The sequence below is a fragment of the Nomascus leucogenys genome, chromosome 16, assembly GCF_006542625.1.
Source record: "Nomascus leucogenys isolate Asia chromosome 16, Asia_NLE_v1, whole genome shotgun sequence".
NCBI lineage: Eukaryota > Metazoa > Chordata > Mammalia > Primates > Hylobatidae > Nomascus > Nomascus leucogenys.
Window position 1 is genome coordinate 26,519,955 of NC_044396.1, and position 26,017 is coordinate 26,545,971.

The 26,017-nt window shown below is 40.5% G+C and overlaps 1 protein-coding gene across 3 annotated transcripts in view; it reads left to right on the forward strand.

Moving 5' to 3' along the window:
* Window positions 1–2,734: 2,734 nt before the first annotated feature.
* The window catches only part of PAG1 (phosphoprotein membrane anchor with glycosphingolipid microdomains 1), a 144,341-nt gene continuing 121,058 nt past the window's right edge, over window positions 2,735–26,017 (forward strand). The window contains exon 1 of one of the 3 annotated variants that reach the window (XM_003269486.4): window positions 2,735–3,199. The gene's annotated coding sequence lies outside the window, so the exon portion shown is untranslated. Of the gene's footprint in view, window positions 3,249–26,017 lie in introns of all 3 variants that reach the window. The other 2 variants (XM_030795539.1, XM_030795538.1) reach the window with 2 other exon arrangements.

Consider the following 26,017-nt stretch of genomic DNA (forward strand, 5'->3'; position numbering starts at 1 on the left):
GGAATACAGACCTCAGAGAAGAAGATGTAGCTGCGATTTCTGCCAGACAATCAATAGCAGCTGATGTGAAACAAATTCTAAATACAGACACAGTCAATATCAAGACACAGTCAATATTAAAGCATAGCCAATATAGTATCAAGACAATATTATACATTTCATGTATTTAATGCCAATAACAGTGGTTCAAAATTCAATAGCAGTAGGACACACTAATTAATAGTAACTTTTTATTTAATTAAATCTTGGATCTCTTGAAATCAATATACAAATGAATTATGTAAATATTTTGATTGAAATGTCAGGCACCTAAGAAAACAATGACAACTTTGGGTTCTTCTAAAGGTCCCAACATGACTATTCTGCTACCTTCATATTTAAAAATATGTATATTTCTTATTAAAAACTGAAGTAAGTTTTACAACCTGTGATGTACCAGCTCCTTCAAAGAATTCTCTTTTCTTAGGAATTAATTTCATAATCACACCGAAGAATGGCTGTAATGGAAGAGTTAGATAAGAAGTAAAGATAAAGGCAGGTAGAACACAGTTGGCAATATAGCATCCCCAGTCAAACCTCTGGATTAGAAGACTATATATAACTATCATATACTTGCTTCCAAAACATTACTCAGACTGGGAGTATAGCCCATAGCATCTACCACAAGCACAAGAATTGATCCTGACACTTTTGGTTCTCTATCTAGGAGTGGCTTTGGAATACATTTGGGTTCCAATTTACTGATGGCAAATCCTGATATGAAAAATTTGGAAATGAAAAACAATCCTCAGCATGTTACTTGGTGAAAAAAGAGCAGCGGAAAAGGACAGAGGCTTGAGATTGGCTCCTGCCTGCATTAGTGAATTTGTCTAAATCACTTAGCTTCTGACCCTGGGTAAAATGAGGATGGTAATTACACTTGTCACCAGATAATGTGAACATTGCCCTTCAAACTCCTCAATGAAGCCTGCACTGTGTAACTGCAATGTCTTAGGACCGGGTTACTCTTAGAACATTTTGTTCTAAGTGTATCCTAACAAGTGTAGCTGCAAAACTGGGATGAAGACACAAAATGTATTTCCTCCCCACAAGAATGAAAGCCTTCCTAACTCCAAATTTAGGCACAGCCTGTAAAAGATGTGACTAGTAAACACAGAAACCATTTGCTTTATAAGGTCTGAATTGTCCTCTTCTCCAGAGTTGTAGAAGCCAAGTCCAACACTGAGATCCCTACTTTTATTCAAGTTCCACCATTAGTCAACTCATGTCCAGGGTGTCTTCTTTAATATGTAAAATGGGGGTGCTTTTTTTATTATTATTCAACTTAAGAGACCACTGTGAAATTTCAGTGAGGTAACATATGTGAAATGTTATACTCCATAAGCTCTTAAACACCTGAGTTTCATACCATGCTCTGAAGCAAGAGGCCAAGTCTCGTTCCTGGGTCCGCTTCTCCAATGCGCTTTTCCAAGCTCTAGGCTGAGTCTAAACTTTGTTTCCTTCCACATACCCTTCCCTCTGCGTCACACTAACATCCCTTACTCCATCACTGTCTTCCTTACCCTCTCCTGATGAGCCTTCTTCCCCAGCCAACTTTAAGCTCCCTTTAATGATATGTGTAACGAGTGTTCAATAGAGTGTATGTGTGTATATTTAATATCATTTATATGTTTTTTCTTGCTAAGTAATGCGTCATAATTTTAGAAAATTGGGACTAGTCAGATAAAGCACCCGTTGGTTTAGAATCCCTGACTCAAAGTCAGATGTCCTGAGTTCTAGACTTGTCTTGTCTCCTTGTAAGTGCAAAAGTTTATTCCCAATTCCAGGTTACTAGTGTAAACTTGAAGTTTGGCCCAAACAAAACCCCTATCAGATTTATTTAGAGTGTTGATGCCAAATGGAATTCTAGAAGCCCACCTTTGCCCAGGGGCTGAGCCAGAACCACTATCACTGGGGGTACAGCCTGGGCATTTGCTCTGCATTTTTTATAAGCCCCTCGGGTGACTGTCAGACAGAACAACTGTTTCAGAAGCTCTGCTCCAGGCTCTAGACCACATGTTAAGTCGCAAGGATGGGGGTCTGGACCTGCAGTATTGGCATCCTCTGAGAGCTTGTTAGAAAAGATGTCTCCCTCATTATCCCAGGCCTACTGAATCTGAATCTTGCATCTCAACACAATCCGCAGGAGATTCTGTCACACACTGAGGGTTTGAGAAGCGCTGCTGTACCCTGGTATCTTTAGATGCCTACTGATACCTGGGCCCCACCCAGACTTTGTCCTGTACTTGCTCTGGGATGCGTCCCGGGCAAAGGGTTCTTACAAGCTCCCCAAGTTATTTTAATGCACAGCCACGACAGAAGATCATTGTCCCCCAAATGGCAACCCTTTACGGTTAAGCTGTAACCTGAGTTAAATTGGCTTTTGTGGGCTCCCCAGGGACCTTAAGGACCGCTTAAACGGTGCTGTTTAAGGGACAATGGGCTCCGGGGACAAGTTCAACCACAGAGCTTTGGGTTCATAAAACCAGGGCAGGGAAGACTTCCTGCATCTTCCCGCGAGCAAGCCGGGCGCCGCGCCGGTCCTCACCCGCTTGCACCCCCAGCCCGGCCCCGCCCGGCTCGTCCGCTCACGCCCCGCGGCCCGCCCCTCCTCCCCCGTGACGTGCCGCAGCGGCCAGGATCATGCGCACTCGCGCCCCGCTCCCCGCGCGGCTGCTCCGCCTCGGCGCCTGTCATTCTCCGCGGCGCAGCGGCGAGTGCGGGCTGCGGTACCCTCCCGCTCGCTTGTCCGTCTGCGCGCCCGCTATGTGACCAGCCGACTGGGGGCAGGCTGGCGGCTCTGCCTGCGGCAGCGCATCCGTTTTTCCCCTGCCGGGTCTCTAATTGAGCCGTGATTCCCTCGGAGCCAGAGACACGACACCCCGCGCTCCGGGGCTGGAGGCAGCTGCAGCGCTCGGGTCCGTGTGGCCGGGTGCAGTAGCCTCAGTCCCCGCCGCCGCCTCGCTGAGTCGTGTGCCCTGGCGAATGCCCGGCGCCCGGCACAGCTGAGCCAAGGCGACTGGTGCAGAGCGGCGGCGCCTGGTCCTGCACTTGCCGCTGCTGCGGGGCTGTGCCGGGGCGGCGGCGCTGAGCGCCGGAGTTTGCAGAGGCTGCCTCCGAGCGCCGTCCGCCAGGAAGACTCCCTGCCTCCTGAGTCCCAGTAAGTTGACTGTAGTTTCTGAAGTTGGAGGGAGCCGTGGGAAGGAGAGGTTCGTTTTTATCTTCTTGTGGGAAGCCGAGGGTGGCACCTCTTGTTAGCGGAGTTCCAGCTCGAGGAGGGAGTGCGGGGTTTGCCAAGAAGGGGACAAGGCAGCTGGAAGGTCTGGAGTCCAGGGCTGGCTGACTCCAGCATCTCACGAATGTGCCGGTTGGAAATATGCTGGGAGAGGACAGGTGCTCCTAGGGCATTTCGACTGCTGCGTGCTAATTATTCATTCCAAGCTCCTTGACTCTGTGTGTACCTTGGAGTGAAGGGGCTGGGCAGGGTCTTGTCACCTCCGTCCTAAATCCTCTGGGGAGTGTGGCCAGCACTGCGATGGATCTTTTGGCGAGCCGTTTCTTTCAGGCCTGCAGGCTTCCCGCGCATCCCGCTTTACTCTTCCCTTAGGCAGAAGTTGCCAACCTTTTCATAACTGGAGCCTAGTCCTTTAGGGAAAAAACAACTTATATGTCGACCCGGTGTTTTATGCCCTAAGGCAAATAAAACGAGCTCTGGGCATGTGATTTCATACACTTTAAGAATGTAGGCAAGTCTCAAGAAATAGGATTCAGATAATGACACTTGGATTTCACCCTGATTGTCCTGCACCTCTTATGTAAGCCTCCCGGCTGGATAACTTTGTCTCTGCAGTGGCTGCAGCTGTGGCTCTCCATTCCATTTGTTTTAAGTCCAGCTTGAACAGTATTTAATGAAAATGCTGACATGATATAGCGGCCTGAAGTCTGAAACAGAGTGCACTCTTCACATTGGAGTGTCTTCTCCTAATAGGGAGCATGGGAGGAACAACCCAGTATATTTTTCAAGGCAGCTCCAGGAATTAGACCCATAAATCATGTTTTAAAATAGCATGCATTGTGCAGAGAGCATGCAGAGGACCGCTTTTTGAACACATCCCCTTTGTTTTAGAAAAAGTGGAAATTGTTCATGCCAGACAATTGTTGAGTCTAAAAGTTAAGTGTACTGATGGGCCTAATTATCTTAATAAACAAAGAGCATGATTTATAGGTAGCTGCAGTGCCCTACTTTGAAGGATAGAAATCTTTAACCTTTCTTTCTCAGCTGTCCCCGAGAGATTCCTTTTAAGCAGAGCTATGGATTATCATCATTGATGTTTAATACCTGAGTTGATTAAACTTGTAAAAGGAATAGTACTTTGAAATACCATGCAGTACTGCTGTGTGACTGTTACACAGCGAATATTATAAATAAGAGGAATATTTGGAGTATTGGGTATAGATGTCATTAGTTTGACAAAATAGGTCATATTAAGACTTTCCTGCTAAATATATAACACATACATAAATGTTTAATTTGGACTTGAAATTATTGTTTAAAGCAAAGCTCAGGGGTATGTTTTAGTGTAAGATTTATTTACATAATCTTTGAAGAGAGAAGTGCATTTATTTATGGTATTTCAGCATGCAGAACAAGATGAACTAGTTATAGGCACCTTATTTAAAATGTAAAGGGGTTTTTTTTAGGAATACTAAGAAAATACACAAATGTTATTTCAGAAGTTGAAAAGTTAGTCACATCAACACATTGCGGTTTGTGAGAGCATCCAGTGCTTATCTCTAGAAGAGATTACATCCAAGCATGGAATCTCAAACAGATTGACCCAGTAAGCACTATTGTAGCCTGGTTAGGAGGACAGGCTATGGAGCCAGGCTGCCAGCTCTGGTACCGTCTGTTTGAATCTAGGCAAGTTACCCAAAGTCTATGCCTCAGTGTCTTCATCTGTACAATGGGGATGACAGTAGTAGTACCTACCCCACTGAACAGTAGTGAGGATTAAATGAGTTCATAGACATACAGCTGTTGGGCCAGTATCTGGCATATTAAGCTTGTTCTGGGAAAAATTTTCATTGTTATGAAAGGAAATGCATCTTTGGACTCTATGGACATTGAATTGCTGCTGATGAATGTTAACAGAAGCAGTTCATGTGTATAATAGGAGAGAAGGTATAAACATTTATTGTGCACTGTCTAGCGATACAGACATCAACTGGTATTTAACACTGTCTTGCTCAATTACCACCACAGTCCTTTGAGGTAAGTGACTTCATCTCTACTTTAGAGATGAGAAAATGTAAGCTCAGTGAGATCAAACAGTAGAAATTGGAGCTGGCATTTAACCCACGTCTGTCTGTGTTGAAACTGTGTTCTTTTTGACCCTGCTGCCTCAACTTGCAAATGAAGTAGATGCATTATTATCCTCAATGTATACATGAAGAAATCTAAGCTTAAGGATTAAAGTATGCCAAGTGCTTAACAGCACCCACAACAGAAACGATCATAATTATTGTTAAATAACTTGCCCATGCTTCCATACCTCCTAGTGTGTGGTAGAGGTGCCAGGTCTTTCAATTTGAAGTGGATTCTGTGGCTTTATTATTTTTCTATTCATGCATTCAGAGAGTCAAAAAAGAAAAATTGGTGTGATGTTAGAGTTTACACTGGAGAGTGGTGTTCTTCGTTTGGTTTCCTGCCTGCACGTGTAGCTGCAGCAATTTACACAGTCAAGGAAAACACCACGGCAGCAGTACACAAACAGCGTCATCCCTGGATATGTGTTCAGTCCCAGCTGGAGAACTCCCTTGGGCAGAGAGCGGCCTTGCACTTTGCCTCATATTAAACTGCATGTTCAGAAATAGAAATAATTTATACTTACCATTAAATAAGCATGCTTCTTTCAAGCCTTAGTACCCCATGTAATGGGAAGCAGATTCCGGGGTGCTGTGTGAGCAGTACTTCCTTTAAGGTATCCGTAGCTTGTTAGACTTCTCAGCTGGGTTCCAGAGGTGGGGAATGATTGAGAGGTCATGGTATTTTTGTGGCTGTGTTAGGTTATCACCCAAATACTAGATAGTGTTCTTGCCTTTTGTAAGTCTTGTTTCTAGAGATTAAAATCTAATTGCTATATAGGGCACATAGACCACAGACTGCTCACAGTCTGATTTAATTTAAATCACAGACTGATTTAATGTTTAATGAAACCTCTTAGCTAATATATGCTAACACTGAATGGTGCTTCAATACAAATGCTCAAAGTTGACTTTAAAAAAAAAAATCAAAACTCTTCGAGAGTTCTACTCTTCCTTCATGTGCCTGGGGACACAATACCGTAGTTGCAAAGTGCCCGAAAGAGCCCCTGCCATCGACCGAGTCATCTCACATCTCCCTGAATTATCTTCTGTTTCAACTTAACCCTTCTTTTCAAAGAACAGATATTCCCTTTTGCTTACTTAATAGTTAATTTCAAGTGTTCCCCTGCTCTAGGTTATTCTATAGTAAAAGTCTCCCCTGATCACTTTTGTGACTTGAATGAGATTCCTGATTTATTATTAACTAACTCCTCAGAATATACATATAGTTGTTTCATTTCTCATCTGTGTTATCTGTTGTCTATTTAGTGGCTTATCTGTGTCACTTTTAAATCTCTGAATAATTTTCTTCTGACATCCATCAGAAGATACATGTAAAAGAAATGCAAACTAATTTTAATATGGATATAAATGAATGAAGATCATTGACACTCATATGTACTGTTGTGAATTTTCTTCACTTTGGGCTTGAGGAGTTGGGAGCTGATAGTTCCAGAGCTCCTGCCTCATGCATTGTGAGAGGCATGTTGGGAGGTTATACAAGTTATACACACAAGCAGTTCATATGCAGCCCCGCAGAGACAGCCCCTGAGGGCTCGCTCATTGCTGAGTTCAAGGGCAGGGGGTAAGTATGAGGGGAAGACAGCTCTGTACATAATTTATATGACCACATTTCTAGTCCTTACTGGTTATCTTTCTGGATAAGAATTGGAATGAATAGCTTAAAGGGAGCACTTACTGTGCGTTGGCTGCCATGTTAAGAACTTCCCTTCATCCTCACTATGACCTCGTGTGGTAGTACTTTATTATCCTCTTTTGCGGAAGTGACAACTGAGGCCTAGAAAAGTCAGGCACTTGTCGAAGGTCACACTAGTGAGCTTCAGAGTAAAGAGTGGAGCCCAGAACTGTGCAAGGAGGCCCGTGATACTTATAGAACATTCTGCTGCCTCTGATTTTTGAGCCTTTGTGACAGCTAAACTCTATTGCATGGATTTATATATTACATAATATAGATGGGCTATGTTATGCTTTTCAAAAGAATCCTATACTATCTTGCTTGGTCCCCAGGTGAAGGAATGGTGGGAAGACACATGCCTACCTTCTTAGCCACTGCCAGGAGCAGGAATTGACAGCACAGGAAATATCATCTCCATTATCTTTGTAGAAGAAGAGCTTAGGCTTAGGTTATGCAATGAGCTCAAAAAAGAAAACCACATGTCTGCTTTGTGAAATAGGAAGCGTAAAGCCTTCAGCTGGTAGTAGAGCACAGTGGGGAGGCATGTTAACTTTATCTGTGTTTAGTGTCACATACTTGCATCATTCTCATTAAAAAAAGGAGAAGTGTGGAGACCTGAGATTTTCTTGGGTGATTTTTTTTTTAAATAAGTTTATTTAAATCTAAAAAAGTATCAGCAGTGAACTGTCATGGGAGAACCACATTGCTACAGCAGTGTCATCTGTCATCCCATGAGACTATGGTTTTCAAAGGAAATGAACGCTTATGTCTAACCAGTAAGGCTTTAAGTTTACCTTATAGTAAGAACATTGCATCAAATCTTCCATGTCTGTATCATAGCCTTTCTAACTCCAGTCAAAATGGAGGGTAAAAGGACAATTTTAAAACCATCTTGTAATATTTTCAAAACCCTTCTCCTGAGCCCTGCTCCCTCTATTTTTTCTCGATTTCATACTGGCGCCAATATTTGTTCAATAAGTTAATTCATATCATCCCCTGGAGTTTGAATTATAAAGGAACTATTATGATTATAATATTTTGGCATATCCTGTTGTTCTCTCATTTGCCCCCATCCTTGACGTTATAGGACTGTATGATTTTTTTAACCTGAGAAGTGATTAAAAACGTTTTAAAAATTTAGTCTCCTAAATGTAGACTGTTTATTGCAGAGGACAGGGAAATTGGCCTGACTGGGGGCATTTGCTAGAAATGCAGAGCTCCTGAAATCCTGTGAACCTTATGGAGTAAGCAAGTAAAAAAAAAAAAATTACGGAAGAAGAAGTAGTTTTAAGATTGGTCACTAGGCCAGGCGCGGTGACTCATGCCTGTAATCTCAGCACTTTGGGAGGCTGAGGAGGGTGGATCACTTGAGGTCAGGAGTTCGAGACCAGCCTGGCCAACATGGTGAAATCCGGTCTCTACTAAAAATACAAAAATTAGCTGGGCATGGTGGTGTGCACCTGTAATCCAAGCCACTTGGAAGGGTGAGGCAGGAGAATCACCTGAACCCCGGAGGTAAAGGGTGAAGTGAGCCGAGAAGATCATACCGCTGCACTCCGGCCTGGGCAACAGAGTGAGACTTTGTCTCAGAATAAACAAATAAAAATAAAATTGGTCGCTAACAGCTTTGTACTTCCCTCTGCCATTTCATAGATGTCCAGCTGACCCAATCCCTAGGTACCGTATCATGTATTCATTTGCAAGTAATCAGGTTCTCTTGATTTTCTAAAAGTACCAAAAGGTGTGACTAAATCAGCATTACTGTCATCTGCCATCTTTGTGTTGAGAGAGCCCCAGGGTTGCATATGTAAGCTTTTATGTGAATTTCTTCTCTGAGGAATGAAGGGTGATCAGATAAGTTCTCAGGCATCTCGTCTCACTGTATTTGTGACTCCATCATTACTATTAAAGTTGCTTCCCCCTACGCCATCCTTTCACCCCAAACCATACCCATTCCTTCATCATGCCCATTGTGGTGGAACATGATGAAACTTTTGGGAAACTTAAGTGTTGTGGGAGCTCATGTTCTAAGTCAAAGGAAAAAACACATAACACAATAATTTTTTTCTTTTTATTAAAAATAGCCAGTCCCTAATATAGCTATACACAAGAACACCACACCTTCTGCATTCAGCAGTTGGGAATTGCAACCAGAGTGGCCTTATTAATTTTTTCCTGGCACCTTCTAAGGAGGGCTGTGGGCCTCTAATTCACATGTAATCAATCACTAGCAGCTTGTCTGTGTTTTCAGTCAATTTTAGTGACTGAAGGGTCACTAAATATCACAAGGGTGGTATTTATTCATTTATACACTCACCAGATATATATTAATATGATACCAGGCACGTTGTTAGATGATAAGACCTCAAATACCAGAAAATCCCTCTCTCTGCCCTCAAGAATCTCAGATTCATGAGGGAAGGAGACACTGAGCAGCAGTTGGAACCAGTGCTTAAAGGATGCTGGGCTCTGTCAGGGGTGCCTGACTCCAAGGGGATAACTTTTCCTAACGCAGCTGGGCTTGATCGAGTCTGGAAGAGCCAGTAGGAGGGTACCAGGAGGCTGAGGGTGGGAGTGGGCAGGGAGAAATTATTCTGAGAGAGGGAACAGGGAATATGGTGAAACAAAGGTACCAGAGAGGCAGGTTGTGGAACAGCTGGTCATTCCATGTGGCTGGTGCACATTGAGGATGGGGAATGAGACTGGAGATGGAGAGCAGAGGCTGGAGTCAGTTTTGGAGGGTCTTGTGGGCCATATTTAGTTTTGTAGATGAATTTAAGTACTTTTTTAGAATGATCACTCTGGGTGTATTACACAGAATGGATGGGGTAAGGGACAGACAAGGTAAGCTGTGCAAAAAAAGCTTTTGAATACTGGTGTGGATTTAAGGTCTAAACTCCCACTGATAAGCGTGAGGACATTAAGGGGAGAAGCAAGGAGAGGATGGTGAATTTAAGAATGACTCCCAGGTGTCTGGCTTGGGTAATTGAATCGACAAGGCTGCCATTGGAGATGCTAATGAATACAGAGGATGGAGCAGTTTGCAGGAGAAGATGACAGGTTGCGGATTTATGCACTGTGAGGCACCAGAGGGACATTCGGGACCTGAGATGCAATTGGCAGTTGTACAGCCTGTGGTTCTGGAATTCAAAACGGAGGCTGAACTGGAAATGCAGGTTTGCAAGTCTTCCGTGTATTTGAAATTGTTGTCGAGGTTGTGATCTGCCTGTGAGAATGTGTGGACTGAAAAAAAAAAAAAAAAAAGAAAAAAAAGATGAAGGCCAAGGTGGCTGTCAGAAGAAAAAGAGATGGCATAGTAAGATTAAGCGAGAGAAGTTTTTGACAAGTGCTTGGACACAAAGTGGCAGAAGCCAGAGGCAAAGCAGAATGAGGTGCTTGATTGAATGCGAACCGAGTGACAAAAGAAATGAAATTGAAATAAAAAGAGAGCAAAGGGACAGGTCTGACTGTTAACTTGCTTCCATCTACACAGATAATGGTGGCTTTTTCTCCTAGAGTTTCCAGTTCTGGTCAATAAATATTAAGACCTACCATGTGGAAGGTGGGTGGGAAAGGGGATGGGGGGAAGAAATAAAATAACAAAGCGTGAATTTTGATCTCAAGAAGTGTATGGAATTTTCATTTCTTATTTTTTTCTGGATCTCAAGAAGCTTATAGAATTATGATTTCTTATTTTTCTTTTCCATTTGTTTTTCTCCTTCGTTGACAGCAGGACACAGGCTTCTTGGGAGAATGGAAAGAATGAAAGAATCACTTTGTTGGTGCATGAAGTGCCTCAGTTCCCCATAGCGGGCATATCTCATTTTATCCACAAAATAAACACACTGGAAGAGAAGGTGATAAATGACCCATTATTTGACAGATTATAAAAACCAAGCTTTTATCATGGCCATAATGTTATTAGAGGGTTTGGACCTTTGAGCCAATGCTTATATAATTATTAACGAGACTTTCGGCTCACTGGATTATTTGATGTATGCTGAGTAAAATATCCTGTAATTTTCACTTGTCTTATAAAAACAGGACACATTATATTATAGACTAACTGGAGTATTTGGAGATGATGGAAAGAATTACCATATGTTTTAGTTAAATATTATGCCTTTCAGTCCTCAAACGTTTGTCCTTTAATTTTGACCTAAAGGTAGAATCACTCCTGTTATACAGATGAGGAAACTGAGATACAGGGTTCAGATGGGTGGGTGGAGATAACACAGCTAGTAAGTGGTAGAGCTTCTAGGATCCAAAATGAGGTGTCCTGGGTTCATACCACTCCATCATGTTGCTGTATCTTTGTGAATAGCTACTAAAGAAGAATTAGGGGGTGTTATGTTTAAGAGATTTTCTTTATTAGTCTGCTCAAAGCACCAACAGTAGAAACTGTATCAGCTACAATTTCTATATTTGATGGGCCACAGGTTATTTTTGCAAATATATGTGATTAAGTTAGATTGGGGAAAAAAATCTGTTTTTTTTTTTTTCCACAAAATGAACATGTTTTGCATTTATTATCTCAAGAGCACTAAAAAAGAATCTGAGTATAAATATAAGGATTCAATATTTTAACTTATAAAATTATTGTAGTTAAACTTATTTGTGATACAATGGGAATTTATTTTTCAGCAATTGCAATGGCTGTTGTCTGTAAGAGGCGTTCTGTGTGTAGACGTACCTGTGTGTGCATGTATAAAAACTAAAATGTAGCCTAATTAATTTAAAAACTGTTGGTTTTCCTTTTGTAATATTTTTGAATTCTCCAGATACATTAAATGATATTGCTTGCTTTGTCTTGCCAAAGCAGCTATTATGTTACTCATTTAATGCCAAAGTGTTAAAGCATTTGTCTTCTGCAAGCAATGTAAAATGATGTAGGATGAATCTAAGGGATTCAGTTTAATGTTACAACTTGTATTTTGGCTCCTGATAGTCTAAATTTTTTATTTACCTAATTTTGCTACTATTGAAGCAGATATTAGCTATTAATACACAGTAATATTAGAATCATGAAAAGTACACAGAATGTTATGGCTGTTGGAAAAACTTTATGATACTGCATTTTTTTCTTTCACAAAAAATATCTAGGAGGCTTACTAAATTGCAATTTCCAGATAAAAGCAATTTCTAGCAAGTAGCAAAATGCTGGTGCTAATGCTTATCCCTAAATCTCAATTTCAAGCTTCATGGTGACTATTTTACATTTTAGCTTCGGTAGGAAAAGTTGAATCCAAAGGGGTTTAAGCCTTTGTGACATTTGGTGGATTGCTCTTTTGTTATTGGTGCTGATTTTTTAAACTAACAATACATTTATAAATTTTAAAAAGTTTTTAAAAACGTTAGGCAGCTATCTTAGTTCTGAATTATCACTATACATGGTGCAGTAGTAGCCTTAGTCCAATGTAGTTGAAAAATTACAATATAGGCATGTGAAAATTTAAATAACAATACAAAGTAATATGGTATTTTATATTTGATTTTTATTGCACTTTATAATAATATGTGAGGAAACTCAAATGAGGTAAAATGAAGATTAATTTGGTCGTTTCATGCCTCATGTGTCCCAATTTCATCCAAATGCAAATATGATAATCCAGGGCATAGAGTTAGTGTTCTGTTCAAGTGATTTGACACTACTGTATTTATTACTCACTACAAGATGAACAATTAAACTGCATTTCCTACTCATCTTTCTATAAGTATGTATTTTAATATTATGTACTAGGAGTTTTCATTTTCTAAAAAGAGTAATTTTTCTTTACCTCATTTTTCTTATTCTTATTGAATTTTATTCAGACATTTTTATGTTAGTGTATACTTGACATGATAGAACATGTCTAAATTAGTAATCTAATTTGAATACCATAATTATGTGTACAGTTAGAGCTTGATTGAATGGAGTGCTTTCGCACATCGTGTATGTTCTTTCTCTTAGTGGATTTAGGAATTACATGCTTAATACTAAAGAGTCCAAAACCTGTTTATGTTTACCAGTAGTCGCACAGAGCAAAATATAAATATTTTTACCAATAGAATTGGAAAAGATATGCTTCCTTTTTAAGTGTTAGGAATTAACAGGTAACTGTCTGTGGTAGTTTTCTCTTATATGAACAGATTGATAAGAAATATAGACATGGCTGAAAACTAGAATGGTGTCATTGTATTACCTAAATTGTTGGTGTTGAGGTTAGAAGTCCACTCCTTTGTTTTGCTAAATAAGAAATAAAGATGCTTTAAAATATTGATCATAAATCCTGATAAATATTTGTACATATGTAGTGTTAGGAATATTTTTCTTTTGCTTTATTATGTAGTGGTCACTTTGCCCAAAATGTACATCTTGAACTTTAGTATGAAATGCTCAGTATGTCCAAGGTAGAATTGAAACCAAAACATTTCGAGTCTTATTAAAAGGATACAATATGGATAACAGCATTTTAGTCTTTGGGCTGAGATATTTGGAAGAGGATTGCTAAATACTGTGGTCATTGAGAAAAATAAAATAACACTGATGTACTAAACTTACACCTAATTTAATGGCTTCGCTACCACCATTCTTACTTAACCTTTCCGACTGGCTGAGTTATTTGCTAATAGTGGCATGTCACAACCTGAATTATAGATCTTTCCTTTTAATAAATATTCAATAGCATTTTCAAAATTGTTCTCCTAGATACAATTCGTAATAAACAGCGCAGCGCTGGCAACAAGCATGCTTCTTTCAGACTGTTTTATAGCCACAGGCTATTTGGCATTTGGACACTTCTCTTATGTATTTCCACAGCTCCACATTTCCTAAAAACTGTCAGCCTTATATTAAAATTAGCCTTTTGCATCTCCACAGTTACATGGAGAATGAAAAGAATTTCTCTCCTTTTCTCTCCCTGTAATATGCTAAGGCCTGTGGTCAGAGAATCATCATTTGCTAGTCATATGCTTTTTCTTTCTTGATGTTCTCATTAGCTTCAGAAGCCATAGCATGAAAGGCATTGTTGAAATGCATCTGCCATCGGTTTGGTTTGATCCATCTTAAACTTTTTCTGTCTAGAACTGTGGTTCTTAACCACACCCCCCCGCCCCCCCCCCACCCCGAGGACATTTGGCAATGTCTGAAGACATTTTTGGTTGGCACAGCTGGGGACGGGGATGCTACTGGCAATTGGTGGGTAGAGGCCAGGGATGCTGCTATACATTCCACAATGCACAAAATAGCCCTCCCCAGGGAAGAATTTTCTACCCCAAAATGTCTAGAGTGCTAAGCTTGAGAAACCCTGATTTAGAAGGTAGGGGATGTCTGTTCAATTTGTATTATAGTTTTTACGCAAATGAAAAGTGATAGATAGTTCTGGTGAAGAAATCATTGCATTTAATGTAATCATTTATTGAACACCTACTAGGCTCTGAGAATACAATAAAGACTATGACATGGTTCTTGCCTCAGGGGTATACCCTGTCTTTGCCAAAATGATTAGTAAATAAAATCAAACTGGTTGATGTGATGTATGCTGTGATTAGAGGTATGCATGGCATGTTAAGATAAAAATAATTTAGATTTCATTTGCTAAATATAAGAGAATATCTGGAAGGGATTGTTCTCTGACTAAATGTAATATCAGTCATTTATGGATAAAGAATTTCTAATTTTTCCTTGATAATTAGGAATAAGTTTTATTTATTGTCTTTTTAAATTTCAACTGGCATTACTGTGAAATGTCAGGAAAGAAGGGAAGGTGTTGACATAAAAAGTGTTACTTCAGGAATTTAGGAAATTAGTTTTTCATCATCTTCATCGAGTTCTAGTTTACATGCCATAAAAGTCACCAATTTCAACTGAACAATTCACTGATTTTTAGTAAATGTACAGAGCTAGGGAACTGTCACCACAATTCAGCTTTAGGACTTTTCTATCACCCCAAAGAGCTCCCTTGTGCCTGTGTGCAGTTAATTTTCATTCCCGCTGCCAGCCCCAGGAAGCCACCAATCTTTCTATCACTTTCTTTTCTGTCTCACTTTCTGTCTTTATATATTTGCCTTTTAGCAAATCTCTGGACATTTCATTTGAGATATTAATATTTACCAATAAAAATGTAGTTTCTATCTTCTTTTTCAAGATCATCATCACCTTGTATTTTTTTATATTGCCTGTACCATACACATGCTACAGTGCAGGTTCAGGGACTCTTGGTTATCAGAACTCTCAGACTAATAAAGTGAAACATGCAGCAAAGAAGAAAAGCACGTGTGTAAGAGTGGAATGTGTGCCTGTTTTTCAGCTTTGTCCCTGTTTCAATGGTGGTCACCCCCTCTACTACTTTTGTAACTCTATCTACAAAAATAATGTTATAGAAATCATTGAAAAGCTGAAGTCAGATAAATACCCGCAAGATGTGGGGAAACTACAAAAGGATTAAATCTGGAGAAGATGCCTGTTTGGGAGCTGTATTCTGGTCAACCATTTCTTAGCCAAACCCTTTGGGGCCAAATGTCTTTCAGAATTCAGCTTTTAGAAAGGTAATACAGTGCATACCTTATATATTAATGTAATACCCCCATGGGATCCAGGCAACACACAGTAATTTTTGTAGCAAAGTAGATGAATATTCACATTTAGTTAGAGAAAAACTAACCACATGTCAGTTCAGGTCAGTTTGGGGAGCAAATTCATTTCGTAGCAAAACAACAAAGAAACTCTTTTCAGAAATGTTTGCATTTCAAAATTGTGGGTAAAGGTTTGTGAGACTGCCTCAGTGTATCCCAGGATATTGCATTTCAAACTATTGCATTTCATCTTCTTTCTAGCTCCCCACCCTCCAGTCCTCTCTGCCATATACACACTTCATTTAACTTAGCCATGGATGTATTTGTCTTTTTTTTTTCACATTAGCTTCCCATCAGACTTGACAAAATGCCAAATTAGCTGTTCACTTTTGGTGGATGAAGGCCAGGTACAGATGTGTTATGGCCAGCTAGGTCTGTGGTTTGTGGTTCACCTCTCTGCTGAAGGCCTGGATTGTAGCCATGTTCATCTGCACCAGCCCCGGGGCCCAAGAAGAATAACATGGTTTTCTTGGGTCAAAAAGATACCCATGGAGAAAAATCCAAAGGTAGCAATGGCAGCTGCCATCCCAGGTAGCCCCAGACTCATGCTCGGTAGCCCTCACACCCATCATGAAATCCTGGGCAGAGAGACTAGACTGCTATAGAAAGAGAGTCAAACCAGGGAGGAGAATCCACTAGAGTAAATGTTCTTGAAGGAAAGATATTTAGAGTTCAAGAAAGATAAACACATGAAGAAAACTATGCGGGGTTCTGTAGTGGACCCACAGCTCAGAAGTAGGAGGCCGGTCCAAACCAAGACGTTAAAGACTTGTTGCAAATTATTGAATTTTGCATAATCATCTTATGTAATTTGCCTAATGGTCCTTAGCAAGCCCATTAGTCTTTTAACGATAAATTTCACATCTGTGTTAATTTCCAGATTTCCAGTGGTGGTACTTAGAAAACTATAACTGCAGGCCAGTGGGTCTTAACTGGTTTCCTGTGGCACTCTTGAGTTGCTATAGACCCATCGTGAATGTAAATGAATATTTTGATGGGTGTGTACAATTTGCTTTCTTACAAATAAAATGCATACTCATAGCAATATTACTTAAGCAGAATATACTATAGATTATGGGACCCATTTACAAGCCAGGGGATCCAATTTCTGCAAATTATAGGAAAGAGCAGAGTGTAGTGTTGCACCAGCATCAGATAAAACATTTATAGGAACATTCAAGAACGTTGTCTTCTAAGGACTCAAGAGCATCATCAAGGCAGTACTAAGTTTTCAAAGAGCAACGTAATGCTTAAGGTCTACCCATGGGAGTGAGGTGGTAATTCTGGATGCTTTTGTAGACACTCAGAAGCATGTACCAGGGACTACATTACTACTGTTTATTACCTCTTTTTTTAAAAAAAAGTTCTTAATTGATTCAACTGTGCCACCAAAATCTCTGTCTGAAGGTGAACCATCAGTATGAAATTGAATCATTGCCGTTTGGTTGTGAAATTACGAACCTCGCCTTTCCTACCCACGGACTTCTTTCATAGGTGTCTTGGTGTACCCCCACCTCCTCCTCCAGCCTCTGCCAATAACTTTCTCACAAGTCTTACAGCCTCTTTGCAGATATCATTTTCTCTTTTACCTCCCAGCTTTCAAGAGCTAAACTTGCCCTGCCTTGGTACTGCACCTGCCTCCTCTTACCAAGTGTCTTCCTGAGTTTGCACACATTCCTTCTTGTTACTACATTTCCTGTTGTTAAGAAGCTGACAACCTCACCTTATTGCTGCTGCACCCCCTTCCACATTTAACGACATCCTCCACCCCTACCCCTCCCCAGCTCTGGTGATGCTTTTTAGAGGGTGGTTCTCCATGTTGGCTGTGATTAACATCACCTGGGGAAGTTTCACATTTACTATAACTGATTTCCAGGGCCCGCCCCCAGTAATTCTGGTTAAAGTGCCCTGGGGGTGGGGCCCCAAACTTGGTAGTTTTTAAATGCTTTCCCTGGGGATGCAGCCAGCACTGAGAACCACTGGTGCATAGGGTGTAATACCTGTCCGTTGTAGGTAATGAGAGCAATTGTGGAAGGGGTAGCAGGGATTTTTGAAAAAGGATGAAAGGAGACTAAAAAACAAACAACTCTTCCTCATCCCTCTGTTTGCTTTCAGCTTCAGCTCAAGAGAATGAGTTCTGCTAAGTGGCACCTATGCCCACCTGGCTGGTGTGACTTCTTCCCCGTAGGCCTGTGTTCTCATCAGTAAATTCTTGACAGCCATGTGCCCCCAGCAGGCCAGAAACCATTCCAGGCAAGGCCTGTACTTATCTCATCATGAGGCAGCCTATCAGGGGCCTGATTTTCCTTTCTTAACTGGGCATCCTACTTTGCAACCTCGTATTTCCATTTTTCCTTTTTGTAAGGCTCTGTAAACCAAAGCCATGCGCCCTCCCCGCTCATCTGCTGTCAGTTCATTTGAAACTCACTAGCCCAAAGGACACACGCAGCAGAACCAATTAAAGTTCTCAAGTAGAGATTGTTCACTTCACTTTTCACTTGCAACAAAGATAGATGGCAGAGTCTTTGCTGGAAAACTATTGTGTAGAGCATAATTTTGCTGAATTAGAGAGAGGAGGCCACTACCAAAATTGAGCTGTCATCTTTTCGTAGTTTTCTTTTATTCTTAATACATCTATGGGCCTCTAAAATCCCTTTTTATATATTATCAAGTCCAGGAGTTGGGCAGAGATTCATTTGGGTAGCCTTTTTTATAAAGTGATCTTTGTGAAGTCTCTTCTCTAGACTTTCTGGAGCCAGAATGCATGTTCGTTTTCCAGAGGGCCATACGCAAGGACCATTGGCTGTGCCCCACGGCTCTACAGTTTCTAAAGGAGCTGAGAACACTTACAACATGAGTGCCTTACAATATTCTCTGGACCTCATTGCTTTATTATTAAGGAATTATTTCTTCCAAATATAGTAGTTTTATTTTTATTAGTAAGTAGGAAAATTTAAGTGAGGTGATTTTGGTGTTAATAACAAGGATGCAGAGCTGTTTTAAGGAAATCCAATGTGAAATTTACGTGAATATCCAGTTGTACAAAAAAATTAAGGCAAAACGCTTCACTTAACAAACTTCTTCATCAGAATTATTTAAATGCCAGCCTTCTTTAATGGAGTCCGTTTACAGAAATTCTGTTTATTCATTCATTTTCCCTGAGCACAGATACTGCACAAAGCAAATACCACCCTGCTGTTGTCCTGTTGCATGATAAGAAATGCAGCTTTTGTATTTATCAGCCTTACACATATAGTGTGAGAACCTTGCCAAGGCTGGTGGTGGTGCAGGCCAATAATTAATTAAGGGGGCATGCAGCATACATTTATTGAGTACCTAGTATGTAGCAGGCACAGGGATAGGTAGTACATATAGAAGCAAACAGGCTATCTGCCCTTACTTCCTAGTGGAAAGAGACAATCACATAACCAAGGGATTATCAGTAGTAGACGTTTGGTTTTAGCAGAGAGTAAAATATATATACATCGTTAGGAGTGACTGGGAGGCTAGGGAGGGTCCCCCTGAGGAAGAGACATTTAAGCTGAAATGTGACCAAAACAACCAGGGTTTGCATGAATTGAGACCACCCTGGACAGAGTATATGCAGGCAGTTGAAGGAGGCCAGAAGAGCAGAGAGTTGAGGTTGGGTGCCTATACGCAGGATCGGGAAGCAGCATGGCCAGGTTTATATTCAGGAACATAACTCTGGTAGCAGCACAAAGGGTGAATTGGAATCCAAGACAGCGATGCTCGGAACTCAAAACCAGGATACTTGGTGAGAATAGAACAGGCAGCATGCTGACTTGATGATGAAATGCTGGGCTCCTCTTTTGTCCTCTGTCCTCTGTCCAAACCCAGATTGGACCTCACAGCCCCATGAGTACACTAGACCTAATGAACTTGTTAAAATGCTTTTTTAAAATGCCAATTTGTGGACCTGGTCCTCTTCTAATGACGTGGACTGGCATCGAAGACTTCGTTAAACCTTCAAATGACCTGATGCAGGGAGTTCATGGACCAATCTTTGAGAAATATTGTGTCTAAAGACTGTACTTTTACTTTAATATTCCATTTAATTCTCAAAACAACCCTCTAAGAAAAGCGTATTTTTCCTAGCTTCCAGATTAAGAAACATGCTCAGTGTGATTAAGCATCTGGCTCAAGGTCACACAGCTGGTGCATGTTATGGCTGGCAAAGCAATCTGCTTCTTTTCGTAGAGAGTCCTGCCTGTGTGAAAATGGTAAGAACAGCCCTGCAAAATTCAGAACACCTTTGAGGGTTGTTTCATGAGTGAACATGGTCCATCTCTCAGATACAGGACTCAATATATCCCATCTTGAGATAGAACCAGAGTGTTCATTTTTGCTAGCTTTTCTCTTTTCTGAAGAAGTTTAATTTTTTTTCCCTCAAAGCTAGAATTTTAAGTTCTAGAGGAAAATATATATATATTGCAAAGGAGAGCTTGGATCTTAATATTGGTGTTTCTGGGTCTCTTTTTTGCATAAAGGAAGTTGAGAGGGTTAAGGGGTAGCATATTTTTATCACCCATAGACCTAGAAACCCAACCATTAGGCCTCACAGAAAATTGTCATGCTTTCAGTTGCCATGAATCATTTATTTCTTAAGTGGCTCTTGAACCAAGAGTTGCAAAAATGATGTTGAAGAGGTGGAGGAGGGTTGCTGAGTGAAAAGCACACTGATAATTAGACATCTTGTTTAAAAGCTGGCTTGAAAACACATTTGCTTCAATAAATTACCTGCCTGCCCCCATCTGAATGTGTGAGGAAGGTTCTAGCTTAATTTGCTCATGTGGATAAGGTATGGAACATATTTATCTGAAAGACTTAATTTCATAATAAGTTTAGCCTGGCCTGACTTTTAGGACGACGTCCCTCCTGGGGTATAGGTAGAGAGGAAGAAGATGAAAAACAAAAAAAGACAAGAAAACCTTTTTCTATGGTGACCCCCTGCTCCACCACACGCTCTCAGCTGGGGAGAACCGCAGTGAGCCCTACCGAAACATCCTCTAGAATGTCAGCCCCCACCCCACAGCAGACTGCAGGGTGTGAACTGCCTGTCTCTGGCATGAATCCAGTTTGAATGAGATGCCAGGAAGTGATGGAGGGGCTGTACCTCCCCCTGAAGCCTGGCCATTATGTCCTGCAGAATTGGCCAGAGTGAGGCAGGCCGTTTTGTTTACAGACCACACCATGATTGCCACAGTGTAGATTGCTGCTTTGATTATTTCGGAACGTTGGATGAACACTCCTTCCTGAGGTTATTTTCATCAGCAACGATCAAATTCAGTTGCTACTGCATGTGGCTGATCGTCCAGAGAGGGTGATTTCTTGTGCACAGTTTTCCCTAGGGGGATATTGTGCTCCTTGGTCTTGGTGGTCAGTCTCACATCATTTATGGTGTAAGGTGGGCTCAGGGCCACGTCTAGGGGTATGGCATACAAGACATGATCATGTTGTAAAAGCAACATGCCTCCCCCCTTGTCTGTGCCTGCATTTGTGTCTAAGTGAAAGAGGAACCTCAGAGACAATCTTGAAAGGAAGACAGTTAACTGCAATGTTAAGAATGATGGATTTGCATGGGGGAGAGACTTTAGCTTTGTGATCAAATACGAAAGCATTTATGTGTTGATTACATAGATTGTTCATAAAGTCTGGAAACATCTATGTTCTAGAACATATTATGTGAGGTAAAATGAACATACCATTAATTATACATGGGTCTTCATTGGTTTCTAGACTTTCGGACCACCCTCAGACTTTTTAAAATTAGTCATGTTAGATTATCTCCCCAATTCTAGCTGCATCCTGGATTCATGGCTCACCCACTGAAGGTAGATGCCTTACCTGGGGCAGATTCAGGTAAGGCATACAGTCAGTTCTGTTCTCTGTGCAGCTGACTGTGATGGTGCCAAGAAGGCTGTATGCTGTCAGCATACCATTTTCTCTGTTTTGTTGTTGTTGTTTTTAGTATATGTCTTCACTTATTAAACATTTATTAAGGAACAAGTATTTTTTAAGCACAGTAATATGTATCATACATTAAAGCCTCACAATTTCTACTTTGTAGGAAAGAAAATCTAGTTGAAGTGGTGGTGTGACTTGCCTATATCATGCAGCTAAGAAGGTTTTGAGTTGAGATTTAAAGAGAGATCTGATACAAGGCGTGTTTTGTGCTTTCTCTGTCAATTCTCATATAATTTCTCCTGTTAAAGCTCACTACCACAAGAAATCGGCATTAGTTTTGAGATCAGTTAGGGATTAAGAGTGATTTATTAAATGAGATCCATGTCCTTATGACGTAGTTAAAGTGGTATATACCATGAACTTGAGAAACAATTTTCATTATTTTTTCTATATGAGGTGGAGAAAAGCATACTGCTCAATGAAGAACTTAATTTTAAAAGTTGTAATGCTGTTTTATTTGTTGAATCAGTTCCATGACGAGGGATACAATTTTGGATCAAGCTAATATTGCTGAATCTGTAGAGGGACATCAATATTTGATGGTTAGTTGACATTTAGAAACCCCTTCATTCTGACATGTGAAGATTCTATGGATTTGTCATATTTAACAGAGATCAAATTATATTCACAATAAATGTATTTCTTCACTGCCTCATTATAGGAAATGATATTGTCATTTTAATATTCACAAATGGATTTTATTTTTTGAGACAGAGTCTTGCTTTGTCACCTGCACTGGACTGCAGTGGAGTGAACACAGCTCACTGCAGCCTTGACCTCCCACGCTCAAGCAATCCTCCCGCCTCAGCCCCTCAAGTAGCCTGGAACTATAGGTGCACACCACCATGCCCAGCTAATTTTTCTTTTCTTTTTTTGCAGAGATGAGGTTTTGCCATGTTGCTCAGGCTGGTCTTGAACTCCTGAGATCAAGCCATCCACATTCCTTAGCCTCCTAAAGTGTTGGGGTTACAGGTGTGAGCCATTGCACCCAGCCTGGATTTACTTTTATTCAGACAGATGCCTAAACTAATATTATCCAAGTTTTTTTTTTTTTTTTTTTTTTTTTTTGAGACAAGGTCTTACTGTGTTGCTGAGGCTGGAGTGCAGTGATGCAGTCATAGCTTACTACAGGGTTGAACTCCTAGGCTCAAGCAATTCTCCCGCCTCACCCTTCCAAAAGATTTTAGGTGTGAGCCGCTGCACCTGGACAGGGTGTTTTTTTTTTTTTTTTTTTTCTTCTTTCTTCATCTTGTGACTTAGGATGCATTTTTTAAATCCCATTGATAAAACTGGTCCTTGACTGCTTGTTGAAGCTTTCATGGGCTTTAGCATTTACCAAGTCCTACTGTGAATTGTTTATTTATATATGTATATAATCATGTACCATATACCAACATTTTTGTCAGTGATGGATCACATATAACACAGTGGTCCCATAAGATTATAAAATCATATTGTTACTGTATCTTTTCTATGTTGTGTTATAATGGCCTTACAGTATTCAGTACAGTAACATGCTGTACAGGTTTGTAGCCTAGGAGCAATAGGCTACCCCATATAGCCTAGGTATGTAGTACACTATACCATCTAGGTTTGTGTAAGTACGTTGTATGATGTTCACATGATGAAATTGCCCAATGATGCATTTCTCAGGATGTATCCCCATCATTAAGTGAAACATGATTCTCTACTAGATCATAGGAGAAAAGAATTATGTTTAGTGCGTCTTTTGGAGAATCCCTTAGGTGCCTGATACAAAATGAATTTTTGCTATATGATACTCTAATTCGGCATGTGCAAATAACCAGCTTGTCAGTGTGCCCCAATATGCTTCCCTCTTCCACATCTTACATCTTCCTGTAGTCTTTGCCTTACTGTCTCCTATTCAATAGATGAGGCAAATAAAACAGGAAATCACTCTTGATGCCTCTTCATCCTTCAAGGTCTGTATGCTCTGTCTATTAAATATTGAATCTGCTTTTGATTTCAAGTCCTTTGGCCATTCTCTTAGTTTAGACCCTTATCATCTGGATGACATATGTTCCTGTATTAGCTAGTCTCCATTCTGCCAGACTTGGCTAGGACTATATTATCAATATTTTCCACCCTCCTGCCAGGAAGAATTTTCTAACATGCCAGTCTGCTCAGGTCATTCTTTAAAATCCTTCATTGATTTTTCTGAACATTGTCTCCAGGTAAGAGATCTAACTCCTTAACGTGGCATACAGAGTCTTTAGCGATCAGACCCCTGGTGGGTCAGTCAGCCTCATTTCTTGCATTCTGCTGTGTGATCTGTGTTCTAGTTATATAGCTCAGAGTTCCTCACGTGTGGCCCGAGGCTTTCATAAACCACTCCCTAGAGTTTGTCAGCTGACTTCCCTCTTCAGGTGTCCTGTTCTCTGAGAAGCTGATCCTGATTGGCCAACCACCTCAACCTAATCTGGTTTCAGTGTCCCTCATTTGCATTCCCACATGTTCTATTACATCTCTTTCAAAATGCCTTTCACATTCTGCTGTAATTGCTGGTTAGTGGTCTCTCTTTCTCCCACTGGACTATGAGCTTCTTGAAGGCAGATGTCACATCTTAATATTTATTTCCTCAGTGTCTAGCATTGGATCTAGTCTGTAGGAGCCAATCACTTATTTGTGGTGTTGGGCAAGTTACATATCCTATCTTTTTAATTGTCCTTAACTAAATAACAGAATGTCTCATAGGGTTTTGTGAGAAATATTAGAGCTAATATATAGAAAGCATCAGAACAGAGTCTGGCACAGAATAAGAGCTCCATATATGTGTTCCTGTTTTATAGTCCACCCCAGGGACATAGAATACTCACTGAATATTTGTAGAATGCTATCGATTGATAAAGCCAAGAGGGAGTTCCACAAATTACATGGGAGAGAGTGTAGAAAAATTGTGGGACATGTCATGGTTGTATTCCTGTACACCAGGAAAATTAGGTAATTGTTTGAGATTGTTTTAATTATATAAAAATACCATTTACATTAGCAACAGAAACTACTCATGCCCCTTTGTGAAGAGAATTATAGAACTATTGAAATGCATAAAAGAGCTAAGAGTAAGTGGAAAGATGTATGCAGAGTTTGTGGATTGAGAGACTCAATATAGGATCATCTTTGATTTTTTAAATTAATCTCTAATTTTAATGCAATTTCAATCAACATCTTCCCTCACAGATTTGTTTTTGTTTTTTAAATGAGCATGCTGGGAGACCATTCTTCATGGACTCTCACGTTTCTGCATGTCATGCAAGCAGAGGCATTAACAACCCTTTTGTTCTAAACTGTCTTTTCAAGGATGTTTGTAATGTAGCTGTAGAAGATAAAGCTGTAGAAGCTAAAGATAGTGTTTCCCTCCAGAGCAAAGGGTAGGTTTGTTTACTGTACAATCCAATAAAGATAATGTCTCCCAGCAGGGCAAGGCTCCATTATGAACAGTTCATGTTCCCTAAACTCAGGGTTCTTTTTTTTTTTTTTTTTTGAGATGGAGTCTCGCTCTGTCGCCCATGCTGGAGTGCAGTGATGCCACCTCAGCTCACTGCAAGCTCCACCTCCCGGGTTTACGCCATTCTCCTGCTCAGCCTCCTGAGTAGCTGGGACTACAGGCATCCGCCACCACACCTGGCTAATTTTTTGTATTTTTAGGAGAGATGGGGTTTCACTGTGTTAGCCAGGATGGCCTTGATCTCCTGACCTCATGATCCGCCCGCCTCAGCCCCCAAAGTGCTGGGATTACAGGCGTGAGCCACCGCGCCAGCCCATCAGGGTTCTTTAAGTATGATACAAACCCACTGCATGCACAGCATCTGCCTGAGTCCCTCTACAGTGCCCCCTGTATTTGGACACTAAGTAGAAGTGACTGAACATGAAACTTAATGCTGTTAACTATCCTGTAAATAATTAAGTCCTTTGTCTCAGACCCAGGAGTTTTGTATCTTCTTCTAGCATCTGTAAAAATGTGCAGGCCAACTTGTTAACCTGTAAGTTGGGTGCAGTCTCAGATCTTTCACAGTTCTTAACATAATTGTGATAAATCTCCACTTGTAAAAATCATGTAGCATATTGAATTACAGCGGTGAACAATAAGAATGTGGTACAATGCTTTCTCAAAAAGCTAAAAACAAATAGATCAGCTATTATTGACAAGAAAGAAACTGTCCTTTGCTGATTTACCTTTTTTCCTTAAGGATGATAAATGAACCTCTTCAATTTATCTAAATCCTTTCACTTTGATATTTTCCATAACAACTTTCCTTTGCTCTTGTTAGAGTTTAGCATTTCTATATCTTTCCACTGGCA